The sequence below is a fragment of the Malus sylvestris genome, chromosome 9 (genome assembly GCF_916048215.2).
Source record: "Malus sylvestris chromosome 9, drMalSylv7.2, whole genome shotgun sequence".
Classification (NCBI taxonomy): Eukaryota; Viridiplantae; Streptophyta; class Magnoliopsida; order Rosales; family Rosaceae; genus Malus; species Malus sylvestris.
In genome coordinates this window covers 29,561,291-29,575,101 of record NC_062268.1, presented here as the reverse complement: position 1 = coordinate 29,575,101, position 13,811 = coordinate 29,561,291, and the positions used below count along the sequence as shown (strand labels likewise).

General features: G+C 34.9%; 2 pseudogenes; both read left to right on the top strand.

Moving 5' to 3' along the window:
* Nucleotides 1–764: 764 nt before the first annotated feature.
* LOC126582360 (uncharacterized) lies at nucleotides 765–6,779 on the top strand (annotated as a pseudogene).
* Nucleotides 6,780–9,509: 2,730 nt separating this feature from the next.
* LOC126582359 (uncharacterized) lies at nucleotides 9,510–12,211 on the top strand (annotated as a pseudogene).
* Nucleotides 12,212–13,811: the final 1,600 nt, after the last annotated feature.

Here is a 13,811-nt window from a genome sequence, read left to right as displayed (position 1 = left end):
TAAACTGAACCTACCACCAAACACAAAAATCCACCCTGTTTTCCATGTGAGTCAATTGAAGAAACACCTGGAAACTAGAGTGACACCACAGACTGTCCTGCCACAGGTTGATAAAGATGGATTAGTAGGGAATGTACCTGTTGCAGTGTTGGCAAGGAGAATCTATAAGAAAGGAGATGTTGCTGGAGTTCAATTACTAGTACAGTGGCAAGAGCAAGAGGAATCAGAGGCGACCTGAGAGGATTTTAATGAGTTCAAAGCCGAATATCCCTCATTTCCTCTCTAAAACCTTGTGGACAAGGTTCTCTAAGGTGAAGGTATTGTTATGAACTAATCGTGATTGCCTTAGTCACAGTGAGGTTTTAGTTAATAGTAGTGAGGACTAAAGTGTAAGGTAGTTAAAAGGCATAATTGTAAGGGGTTAAAAGTATGGGGTTCTATTGTAATGGGCCAATACTTAGTAGAAAGTTTTAGTAATTTTCAGTCATTATCCAGGTGGCACTTTTGTATTGGGGAATTGCAGGCATGTGGGATATACATGCTCCCGAAATTTTTGTAATGGCAACTTTTGGAAAAATCAATTTATAATTCTCTTTGGTTCTCTCTCTATCCTTTCACCTTCTCTCCCTTTCATAGCTACCGGTTCTGGTTGATTCTCCGGCGCCGGTTGGTATCATAACAGACAATCGGATTGCTGAACGTGCAAGCATGATTATACGATTCATATATAAGAGAAAACATTGAGGATTCAATTGAGGATTCGATTGTTTCACAGAAAACATTGAGGATTCAATTGGTTCACAGCCATCTGCTTCCTCCACGGATCTTCTTCACAGCACAGCATCTGCCTTCGTCTCACTCTCACTACTCTTGTATTTCACTGATTTGGGGTCTTACGCAATTACAAATTTAAGTCCATTCATGTGTTGATCTTGGTTTATTTCTGTCACTCTCTATCTGACTTGAAGATAAAAACCCTAATTTTAGATTGTTCTCTGAATCCAGATTCATTTCATTCACGACAATTCTTAACAAATTTCCCCAATATTACATTTTCCCTTATTATTTTCATACGTTTTAAGGTTCTAATCAGTCTTTTTCGACCTTTATCACTCCCTATACAATTGTGAATAAGTAAGTTCCATGTCTGCAAAACTCTAATTACTCTGATCTAATTATTTCAGGAACCTAGAGGTTATTAAATTCGTTAGAGAGGTGATTTTGAATTGAATCCCAAAGTTCCCTTCCTATTTCTAGGGTTGATGTTTTGTGCACATTTTGGGTGGTGGGTGTTGTGAATCATCACATTTTATTGAAGGTATTTGATCTGGGTAATTCTAAATCTATGAACTGTTTTCTGAGTTTCCAAAACAGTTAAGCAGTTTTGAGGAAGCCCTTTGATTTATGAACTTTGAAGGAGCTGTATACATGCCATGTTTGGTAGTGCAAAAGTGGTCTTGATTCGTCTGCAGCTTACTACAGTTGTGGAAGTTGTGGTTTTGGGATAGTATAGGTTGAGTTCAAACATCCTTGAGAAATAAGGGTTGGCACAGATGGGTAGGCCATTGATTTTTGAGATCTTGAACAAACCAGCAATAAGTTGTTTCATAGGAATATGCAGTGCAATTTGGTTCTACATACAGAAGAAAAACATTGGCTATTCACATGTGGGCTTGAGTTATGAAACTGAGGTTGCAGGGCACCATTGGAGGATTATAACTTCAGCTTTCTCTCATATAGCATGAAGGCCGTGTCGAAGCTGGTAAAAAACGATTCCTAAGTGCATCAGGTAACTTCTATATGGTTTTCCCAAAATTAGATCACTTCTAATTCTGATCTGTGTTCTTCAATCATGTTGTCTTCGTCTGTTTTTAATTGTTGGGGCAGGTTCTTGACTATTTTCAGGGTATGTGGCTGTGAGCCCACATCAGAGGCCGATTTGACATTTCGTTGTTTGTGAGGTTGCCATGAAGAAGCCTGACTCTGCCGTGAAGAGAGATCAGAAGGCCGAAAAGAGGAGGATTTACAACAAATCCCAGAAATCTGAAATCAAAACCCGGATGAAGAAGGTACTTCCCTTTTCGGCAAGTTCATTTGATTTTAGCTAAGGGTTTTGCTTCTTTTGGCTTGCATTGTATATAAAATAAGTTTATTCTGACTGTTGTCTTAGGTAAGGGGCATAATAGTCTTGAGTAGATTGCTGAAAAGTAACCTACTGCTAGCTTTCCTTTTTGTAAATTAGTTTGTGAGGCTATCAGTTAAACTCATTTCAAAAAAGAGAGATTTTCTGCTTTACATATTTTCTTTGAATATGCATGTTGGATATGGTGTGCATTGTCCTACTGTATATTGGTGTAGGTCGTGATGTCATTCCACTAGTGTGGAGGCAATGTCGGGGATGATGTACATATCCCACTTCCTCACTGGGTGACAGAAATTGGCCAAAAGAATCCTGATATATATTTTACTAATAAAGAAGGGAAACGCAACACTGAATGTCTCACGTGGGGAATTGATAAAGGGCGGGTTTTAAGAGGCCGCATTGCTGTTGAGGTATGGTATTCTAGAATTACTTAGTTATGCTGGTCTTTTATTTCTATGGATTGCCATATCTCCTTTCCTATATTTGTCTTCTTTTACATGTTCCACACAGGTTTTGAAAGAAACTATTGCTAAACCTATTCCAACTTATATGTTCTATATTTCTAAGAATTTTCCTTTTGTATGCTCTAAGAATCAGACCCTATGCATTCTTACTGTTTTATGCTGAGAGTTTCTATTCTGTTATATTATAATGGAACCAATGCAGGTTGCCTTTGAACAGTTGTGGTTACAAAATTAGCTACTTGAACAAGTCCTCAACCCTTTATGTTTTTAATTACCTGTTGAAATGGCTGCCTACACTGCAGGACACATATTATTTGTGTGAACTGCATTTTCTTAAGGAAACAGAACTTTTTTGGAATCCATCTCTTTCTAATCAAAGACATTCAATTTCTTCCCACTCATTAAACAATGTGTTTTTATGCCAGCTCACTTGAATGTATATAAAAGCAAATATTATATGAGTTTTAGTTGCATTTTGGTTCCCTGCCGTAATCAAATTTGGATCTAATGCATGGCTGCTTTACTTTAAAAATCTTTTAGCATTTCAAGACATTTATTCTTCACTGCATGGTCTATTAGGTCTCTCTACTCATTAAAAATCTCTGGCTCATTGTAGAGTAAGAACAGTGGTTTAGCAACCTGGGAACCAGCAGGAGCAGCAGAATGGTTAGAAGTAAGAATTTTAAAGAATTGAAGTCATGTTGTTGAACTTAGTCTGATGCGTATGAAACTAAAGTTTTTGAAGGCGTTATTAATTAGTATACCTACTGGATATTCTCTTTTCTTTTTTCTCATGTTGAATCCCACAGAATTCTTCGCTGACATTGTGGTTGAGCATGAATATGTTGAATGTACTTCATCTGCAATTCAGGCTATAGTTTTGTTTAAGAAGTTGTGACCTGGCCCCAGGAAGAAAGAGATTGATCAATTTATTACCAATGCTGCACAGTACCTGGAAAATACACAAATGGCAGATGGTTCATGGTATATCATATTTTAAAATCAAAATTTGATTATATACATTTTCTTTGATTAACAATTGGAGCAGAAAAATAACTTAGTTAAGAACATTTGCACAGGTACGGGAATTGGGGAGTTTGCTACACATATGGTACCTGGTTTGCTCTTGGGGGGCTAACCGCTGCTGGCAAGACTTTCAGCAATTGTGCAGCCATGAGCAAAGCCATTAGTTTTTTGCTCGCAATCCAGAAAGAGAACGGTGGTTGGGGAGAGAGCTACCTTTCATGTCCAAAAAGGTAAGATATGGGAGGTGGATTATGTTGAAGCTAGCTCTAGGATTCATAATTAATCTCACTGTCTTAAACAAAAATATTTCACTCTGTTGCGGGTGATACAGGAGTACGTTCCTCTTGAAAGAAACCGATCAAATTTAGTGCACACAGCTTGGGCTATTATGGGTTTAATTCATGCAGGACAGGCAGAAAGAGACCCTACACGTCTTCATCGTGCAGCAAAGTTGATAATCAATTCACAGATGGAAAATGGTGATTTTCCTCAGCAGGTATCAGCAGGTATTCTCTGTTCGATTTGTCCATTTCTTTGTGTAATTCAATTCAATGTGCTTTGTTTTCATCAATCATTTGGTTATCTTAATGTAAATTAGTGTTTGATTTATGGTCAATGTTCGTAAATGATCAATTTGAGCTATTTTTGTGTGGCCAATACTGAGTTTTTGATTTGGGATTTGAATTTATTTACCAATAACGATCATTTTTAAATTTAGAAAAGAGCATGTTAAAAGACCAATTTTGTTTACAGGAACTTGAATAAAAAATAGGCCATGAGTGAAAATCAACCAGCAAAGTTTATGGTGATTCACTAATTTAAACATAAACCAGCTTTGAGAGTCATGCTCACCCATTCATCCTAGAATTGGATTTTGTTTTCCACTTCATTGCATTTGAATATTAAGCTTTGTCCATAATTCGCTAAAAAACATTGTCTATTATGTTTCTGTATGTAAAAGCAAAACTGCTTATCTTATCGACCTCATTCACTCATGTATCCCTTTGTTTGTTCATAATTGTGTTGAATTTATTCGACTTAAATGTGTTTTATTCATCCGAGAGCATCTGGAAAGCAACTACATTCAAAATAGTAAAATGTTGAAGTTTTATTTGTTAAATATACTTTTAGTTTGTTTCGTGAAAACCAGGACACCAAATGGAGATATTTCTCAGTGTGCTTGGAACTAGGCCTGGCAAACGAGTCATGTTTGTCGTTTTCGTATAACACCTGTTATCTTAACGGGTCGTGTCGTATCACATCCGTTATCTTAACGGGTCCTTAACAGCTTGGGTCACTTTGGGTAAAGTGACTTGACCTGTTAAGAAAAATATATTTTTTTTTCTTAAATTTGCACATACCATACATTACCACATAAATATTACTTCAAAACATTAAAACACATTTGTCGTTTAAGTACTACATCTACGCTCGAAAATAAGACCCTAATAAATAAACATCCATACACTACTAGTCTATTAAAAAATATGAAATGTGCAAGGATATGAAAAATGAAAGAGTTTTTGTTTTTGAGGTTGTGAAGCCATTCTCAAAAGTTTAAACCTTGCCAATAAAATTCAAAGCTTGCATGTTATTCCTTTTACAAAATCCTCAATTTTCATCGATCATCATGATCCACTAGTGTAAATATTTAAAATTGATGATTGAATTCATTCATTGTATTCATATAGGGTCAAAGAGTGTGGCTGTAAAAAATCATTAAAATCGGAGTTAAAATAACCGTTAAATCGTGATTTTTCGTTGATAACCGTTGAAAAGTTTTGTCTATTTACTTGATCTCTAAATGTTTGTTTTTTGTGATTTTTGGCGTATGCGATCTTGAAGTATATACAAACAAGTTTGACGGTTGGATCGTTGAAATTAGTTTCATAGAATGCGTATCTCATCAAAACTATGGATTCACTAACACCTAAGAGTTTATTTATACTTTCATTAAGTATAACATAAGATTTTGTGGTATCCACTGGTGTAAACATTTTAAATTGAAGATTGAATTCATTCATTGTATTCATATAAAGTCTCATCAAAATCGGAATTAAAATAACCGTTAAATTGTGATTTTTCGTTAATAACTGTCGAAAAAGTTTGTCCAGTTACTTGATCTCTAAATGTTTGTTTTTTGCAATTTTCGGCGTATGCGATCTTGAAGTATATATAAACATGTTTGACGGTTGGATCGTCAAAATTAGTTTCGTAGAATGCGTATCCTATCAAAACAATAGATTCACTAACACTTGTTTATTCATATTTTCATTAAGTATAACATAAGATTTTGTAGTATTCAATATTTTAAATTAAAGATCGAGTTCATTCATTGTATTCATATAGAGTCAAGGAGTGTAGCTGTAAAAAATAATCAAAATCGGAGTTCAAATAACCGTTAAATCGTGATTTTTCTCTGATAATCGTTGAAAAGTTTTGTTCCGCTATTTCATCTCTGAATGTTTGTTTTTTGCGATTTTTGGCGTATGCGATCTTGAAACATATACAAACAAGTTTGATGGTTGGATCGTTGAAATAAGTTTTGTAGAATGTGTATCCTATTGGATACATTCGCTAACACTTCGAGTTTATTTATACATTCATTAAGTATAACATAAGATTATGTGGTATCGATTAGTGTAAATATTTTAAATTGAAAATCGAGTTCATTCATTGTATTGATATAAGGTCAAGGAGTGTAGCTATAAAAAATCATTAAAATCAGAGTTAAAATAACCGTTAAATTGTGATTTTTCGTTGATAACCGTTAAATCAGAATGTAGCTCTGTAATATATATATATATATATATATATTAAGTGGATTTAAATTTATTTATTTTGTATTATAACACTTAAGAAATTGAATGGTATGTATATTTAATTTAATATATATATATATATATAATTATTATAGTTTTTAGAGATATAAAATTATTAAATTAATATATATAATTATTATAGTATTTTTTTAGGGTTATAAAATTATTAAATTAATATTTTGCTTATCGTGTATTGTGTTTTTCAAGCGTATACCCGAACCAATCCGTTATATTAACAGGTGCTTATCAGGTTATCCGATAACGATCCGATTCTTTATCTTGTCGACATGAGCACCTGTTAATTTCATATCGTGTCGTGTCGGGTAGGCCTGGCAATTCCTGACACGACCCGATAACCCGACACGACACGACACGAAATTAACAGGTGTTCGGGTCGACACGATAACGAAACGGGTCGTTATCGGGTAACCCGATAAGCACCTATTAAGATAACGGGTTTGTTCGGGTATACACGTGGGTAACACGATACACGATAAGCAGAATATTAATTTAATAATTTTATAACCCTAAAAAAATACTATAATAATTATATATATTAATTTAACAATTTTATACCCCTAAAAACTATAATAATTATATATATATATATTAAATTAACTATAATAATTATAATAATTATATATACTATAATAATTATACCCAAAATATTAACTATAATAATTATATATATATATATATTAACTTTTAAATTAAATTTTATACCCCTAAAAACTATAATAATTATACATACAAAATAAATAGATTTAAATCTACTTAATAAATAAATATATATATATACACACACACACACACCATTGAACTTCATGGGATACAAATTATATGAAACTAATCTCAACGATCCAACTGTCAAACATGTTTGTATATACTTCGAGATCGCATACACCAAAAATTGCAAAAAACAAACATTCAGAGATCAAGTAACGGGACAAAACTTTTTGACGGTTATAAAAAGAAAAATCACGATTTAACGGTCATTTTAACTCTGATTTTAATGATTTTTTGCAGCTACACTCCTTGACCTTATATGAATACAATGATTGAATTCGATCTTCAATTTAAAATATTTACACTAGTGGATACCACAAAATCTTATGTTATACTTAATAAAAGTATGAATAAACTCTTAAGTATTAGTGAATCTATTGTTTTGATGGGATACTCATTCTACAAAACTAGTTTCAATGATCCAACCGTCAAACATGTTTGTATATACTTCGAGATCGCATACGCCAAAATTGAAAAAAACAAACATTCAGAGAGCAAGTAACGGGACAAAAATTTTCGACGGTTATAAACGAAAAATCACGATTTAACGGTCATTTTAACTCCGATTTTGATGATTTTTTACAACTACACTCCTTGACCCTATATGAATACAATGATTGAATTCGATCTTCAATTTAAAATATTTACACTAGTGGATACCACAAAATCTTATATTATACTTAATAAAAGTATGAATAAACTCTTAAGTATTAGTGAATCTATTGTTTTGATGGGATACTCATTCTACGAAACTAGTTTCAACGATCCAACCGTCAAACATGTTTGTATATACTTCGAGATTGCATACACCAAAAATTGCAAAAAACAAACATTCAGAGAGCAAGTAACGGGACAAAACTTTTCGACGGTTATAAACGAAAAATCACGATTTAACGGTCATTTTAACTCCGATTTTTTTTTGACAACTACATTCCTTGACCCTATATGAATATAATGAATTAATTCGATCTTCAATTTAGAATATTTACACTAGTGGATATCACAAAATCTTATGTTATTATACTTAATAAAAGTATGAATAAACTATAATAATTATATATATATATATATTAATTTAACAATTTTATACCCCTAAAAACTATAATAATTATATATATATATTAAATTAAATTAAAAAAATTGATGACCATTGGATCGGCTGAGATTTAATCTCAGGCGTCCATTTCATAATTATATATATATACATATATATATTTAATTAAATTTAAAACATTGATGACCATTGGATTGGCTGAGATTGAATCTCAGCCGTCCATTGTAGGCTATTCCTCTTCTGTCTCATTAACTCAGACTCAAGTCATTCTGTCTCTTTCGATCGACTTCATCACTTCGTCTTCGAGGCCTCACGCGAACGCGGCGCCTCACCCTCCTCACGGGCCTCACCTCGTCTCAGATCAGTGACCTCACCGGCTCACTCTCCTTGTCGTCCTCAAGTCTCGACCTCACCCAGACTGTCACCCTCACTCAGTCTCCTCACTCACTCCTCACCGGTTCGCCCACTGTCCATACCAGTACCACCCAAATCCGGCTCCTGAATCGAGCTCTTGGTCTCATTCCGCACTCCTCCTCAGTGAGTCCTCACTGAAAAAGGTTAGGGTTTCTAAATTAGGGCTTTTGGAATTAGGAATTTCTGAAATTCAGGTTTCTGAATTAGGGATTTTGAATAGGGACTCTGAATTAGGACTTTTGGGATTTCGAATATTCTTGTATGCTGCTAATTAATTGGTATTTTTTCAGAAAAATTTTGTTTTTTTCATACAGTATCTGCATATTTTTATACAGTTAACTAAGATCGGTTTTATCAAATTATTGTCATGGTTTCAGTTAGTTTTAAGTTTTCTGTATCAAGTATTAATTTTTGTTTTTGAAATAACTGACAAAAATGGTTTTTTTGGGTATTTGGATGTCCAAATTTAAGAAAAAAATGTGTTTTAATGTTTTGAAGTAATATTTATATGGCAATGTGTGGTATGTGCAAATTTAAGAAAAAATATATATTTTTCTTAACGGGTCATAACGGGTCGGGTTGGGTAAAGTGACACGACCTGTTAAGGACCCGTTAAGATAACGGGTGTGACACGACACGACCCGTTAAGATAATAGGTGTTACATGAAAACGACACGAATACGACTTACACGATCCGATTGCCAGGCCTAGTGTCGGGTTATCGGGTTGTGTCAGGAATTGGCAGGCCTACCTGGAATATTGGGTGTTACATCACATCTCAATATATAAGTGGTGAGATATTTATGTTATAAAGATTAACAACAGGAAAAGTAAATTTTTCTCCATTTATATAATGAAACGTGGAGTGTCATTCGTGTTTCGGGCACAATAAAACATTTCTCCACCAAATGGGAGGCCTGAGAAATTTGGTTCACAAAGTGGGCCTAGGCACCGAGAGGTGATTTAGCCCAAACTTTAGTTCTACAGTAGGGCAGCCGAATCCCTTCCGACTTTTGAGGCAGAAAGGCGAATGAACCGCCGTCGCCTCCCTTACCTCCAATGAGTTCAGTTGAGTCTCTTTTGCTTTTTCTGGAATTTAGTCACGGACATTAGCATGGACGGGTCGAAGGGGCGACGATTCGTCGACCCTAACTCAAATGACAAACCTGCTACTCGTTTGTGGAACGTAGTAAACGAGGATCAAGTAATTACAGCGATGTATTCTCCCTTTTGTATAGGAATATGCACGGGGATGATGAGCGCGGAAACTTTGAAAAAATATATGTGCAAAGAAATATACATGATCCAAAAGATTGCTAACAAGTGCGTCTTTCGAGTGACTTACTTTAGGGTTTGTTTGTGTTAATAATTTCACTTGTTTAGGGATTTAAAATGGTTACTGCTCTGCATTTATTTAGGTTGGAGTCCATGAACGATCTTGCTGCTGAGCCAATGGAGCCGGATACACTTGCCGATATAGCTAATGGACTTCGACAGATCGAGAGCAGTTGCGAGGTAAACTGACACGTTGTTGTATACATGTATATATTTGTATATATATATATACATGTTTATAAACCTAGATTTGATCAATAATTGTTCTATATAATACAAGATTCGTGGATTATTTTTTTTTAATTTTTGTAATTATGGAAACCCATTTACAAATAATCCACCCCTCCGCTCCTCTAAATCATATCTTCTTTTTTTTTTTTCTTTTTCTTTTTCATTTTTCAAATTTAACCGAAAGAAGGGGATGTAGCTCAAATGGGAGAGCATTCGCTTAGCATACGAGAGGCACGGGGATCAATACCCCGCATCCCCAATTCAAGACGCTTTCATTTTCAAATGTTGCCAAGTTGGGAGTTAAATGTAACATGCAGGGTCGATTTGGTATTGTTTGGCTCCACAACTTTTATCAAGAGTTGCTTTCTTTCTTTTTCACCCTTTTATCTCCTCTGGCGTAGCATTATCTCTTTATAAAATTACGTGTTTGAGAGGCTAATCATAATTACTCTATGCATTTAGTTATTATTATCTTGGAAAGAAAAATAAACCAATTAAGTTACCATTTAGTCTATTTCTTATTAGCTTCTCGTTAAATAATTGATTCTTTTGACACCGTGTAGCTTTATCTTTTCTCAAAATTGTGGCACATGCTTGAAAGACTAAGCATAATTAAGTCTTCATTTATTTATTTATTAAGGCACGTGTTTAAAATTCTTTAATTGTGTCCTATCGGCAAACCCATGAAAAACTCAAAGAAACACAATTGTATTTGTATGTATCTCAGTAAATGCATTCTTCGTAACAGTCCAAAGAAACTGCAAACTTCAATAGAAGGTTCAACCACTTATAATGAAGAAGAAGAATAATTCATTTGCAGTTTGACAATTAATGCATACTAGCTTCTTTCATTCAGATTCTGCACTTCACTTATTAGCTTTTAAGCTTATATTCTTCTTATCGAGCCTATGCAGGTTGATATGCGGCTTGAGGAAAATGTCAATTATCTGGTGGATGAAGAGTATCATACTCCAGCCTCACAATTCGTGTTGAATTTGACAAGTGCTGCTCAACTCTTTGCAAGAGCAGCTTCCGAGGATGGGAGAAGAATTCAATTGGCTCATGCTACAGATATGGTGGCCCCTTTGTTCCATCTCTTTTATTTCATGGCTCGACAACTACAGCTTATTCCAAACTGTGCAACAATGAATTGGGTTAATTTTCATTGTTCACATCAGTTTAAGGTTTGCTGTTTTTGTTTTCTATTTTCTTCTTTCGTTTTCTTTTCTTTTTGTAATATTATGTTCACGGTTCACTGCATTACTACTTGCGAGTTGCAGGAGATGGTTGGAGTGACTGAAAGTCTTTTGGACAGATGCTTTGAACCCCTCATATTTTGGGACATGGATGATTCTATATTTGAAGCGATTGCGGATTGTTATATCAATATTATGTCGAGCATCTACTGCCATAACCTTTTCCAGGGGCTGCAAGCCATCATTCAGTCTTGGTCTTCTTGTTGATGCTGAAAAAGAGTATGATCCGGCACCCTATAACTACACCCTGTCCCGGCCCCCTATAACTACACAACTGTGAAAGAAGCATTTATGACCCTTTCACTTCTAAGGGACCACTTGCACAAACAGGTTGAAGGGTCAAAAAGGTTGGCCGGTGTTAGTGGCTATCAGATGCTAGAGAATTTTGAGGAAGAGGTTGAGGGAAAGCTGTTTGTGAAATCGGAGTTTGAGTCTTTGGTCTGGGAATTGGGGTTGGAGGAAAAAATGGGCGCTTATGGTGCTTTGATTAATGTCTCATCCTGCGTTTATTCCTTCAACTATTCTGAACAATTCCTCAGTTTCATTTTTCAAGGTCAGTATGCTTTGCATAGTCCTTTGTGATCGTGTGTGCTTTGGTTTTCCTCATATGTTTTTTAATTACTGCCTGTGGTGCAGATGTGACAACGAAAATATGGGCAAGTCATATGATTTTTGAGAAAGACATTTCAACTGGTGAGGTCACAGATCTGATGAAGTATCCTATAGTACTAGAAAAACTAACTAAGCTAGCCAACTCCCAACATGACAATTTGCATTGGAAATTGTGTCGACGACCTTCTTGGGCTTTTAAGTGCCGAGGTTGGTATCGTAGTCGATGTTTCTCCTGATCTTGTTAATGTGGGGAGACAATATGGGGTTACCTTTCGTCCAATATTTGAGATGTTGGTGCAAAGGCAATTGTGACGTGTACGTAGACAAGAAGGAGGGGGACCACGAGGGGTTTTGTATGCAGCGAGTTGTTGGAATGATGTTGTGTGTTTTGTTCGGTTGTTGTTGGGCATAAAGTGAGAGGTAATGCAAGCATAATCTATATGTTTATATTGAGGTTTGCTTCTGTTTTTGTGGTTTTTGTCCAACATGGTTGACCTTGATGTTTTACCACAAGAAGTTGTCATTTTGATTTGTCTGTATCTCTTATTTTGCAAATTTTCCTATTATATTTTTTCAGGATGTTGCTTACTGATGCAATATGATTCTTCTGATAAATCTTTGTAGAATGATATGAAAAGATTGGGACGGGAGGATCCACGTATGTGTAAGTAGGTAAGTATGGCGAGAGCTTTCATTTTGTGAGATTAAATATTTGAACCAATCTGCCAGGTTGACTTGGTGACTAGGTTTATAGTTAAGTTGGGTTTTGTTTCTTGTCCAGATATCTAGAATTAGTTTTTCATTTTGGTTGATCCCCTTCAATATCTTTTTTTTTTTTTTTTTCATTATAAATGGATTATCATCTCCCTACACCCAGTAGATTTGATCGTACCTACACCCAGTAGATTTGATCGTAACTCATTCATGTTTTGAGGCATCAAATGTTCAGATTTGATCATTTGATGCCTCAAAACACGCATAAGTTATGATCAAATCTACTGGGTGTAGGAAGATGATAATCCATTTATAATGAAAAAATAGAAAAAGATATTGAAGGTGATAAACCAAAACGAAAAACAGATTCTAGATATTTGGACATGAAACAAAACCTAACTTAATTATAAGCCTAGTCACCAAGTCAACCTGGCAGATTGGTTCAAATATTCAATCTCACAAAATGAAAGTTGTTGCCATTCTTACCTCCTTACACATACGTGGATCCTCCCATCCCATTTTTTCATATCATTATCAAAAGAATCATATTGCATCAGTAAGCAAACATCCTAGAAAAATATAATAGGAAAATTTGCAAAGTAAGAGATACAGACAGATCAAAATGACAACTTCTTGTGGTAAAACATCAAGGTGAACCATGTTGGACAAAAACCACAAAAATAGAAGCAAACCTCAATATAAACATATAGATTATGCTTGCATTACCTCTCACTTTATGCCCAACAACCACCGAACGAAACACACAACATCATTCCAACAACTCGCTGCATACAAAACCCCTTCATGTTTCCACCCTCCTTGTTTACGTACACATCCCAATTGCCTTTGCACCAACATCTCAAATATTGGATGAAAGGTAACCCTATATTATCTCGCCAAGCATCGACTATGATACCAACCTCAGCACTTAAAAACCCAAGAAGGTCGTCGACA